The following is a 418-nucleotide window of genomic DNA, read 5'->3' as shown; positions in this document are numbered from 1 at the left end:
TCAACAAAAGGACTCTCGTTGTAGGAGCTGACATCTACGTCCAGGGGAATGCACAGTGGGGTCACATTGCTTTGCTGTTTTCTTTCAGCTAAGACAAGAACAGACAGAGATTAAAGAAAAGTCAAAAAAAATATCAAACTGTATATTCTAAAACACATACGTAAGAGTCAAGGCTATTGAAAGTTATTTAGGGTTTAAATTGATTTATTCTGGAATAATATTCCTGCCTTTTTAATATTCATAATTATGTTCAAAATTTACGGTTTTAGAGGTTTTAAAAATTTGTATTATGCAAGCTTTTTGGACTATTTCGGCATTTACTAGGATTTTTTAGGCCTGTTTTTGAGTTTAATATTTCAACTACATGCTTGCTACACGCTAGCATTTTTAGCTAATTTAGGTTTTTTCTTAGGGTGTT

At 32.3% G+C, this 418-nt stretch overlaps 1 protein-coding gene across 4 annotated transcripts in view; it reads right to left on the bottom strand.

Moving 5' to 3' along the window:
* Positions 1-418, bottom strand: part of bora (bora aurora kinase A activator) — a 7,378-nt gene that overhangs the window by 3,286 nt on the left and 3,674 nt on the right. The gene's annotated exons all lie outside the window — the stretch shown is intronic.

The sequence above is a fragment of the Oryzias melastigma genome, linkage group LG15, assembly GCF_002922805.2.
Source record: "Oryzias melastigma strain HK-1 linkage group LG15, ASM292280v2, whole genome shotgun sequence".
Classification (NCBI taxonomy): Eukaryota; Metazoa; Chordata; class Actinopteri; order Beloniformes; family Adrianichthyidae; genus Oryzias; species Oryzias melastigma.
Note: the sequence above shows the minus strand (reverse complement) of the source record. Positions and strands in the feature narration are given on the sequence as shown.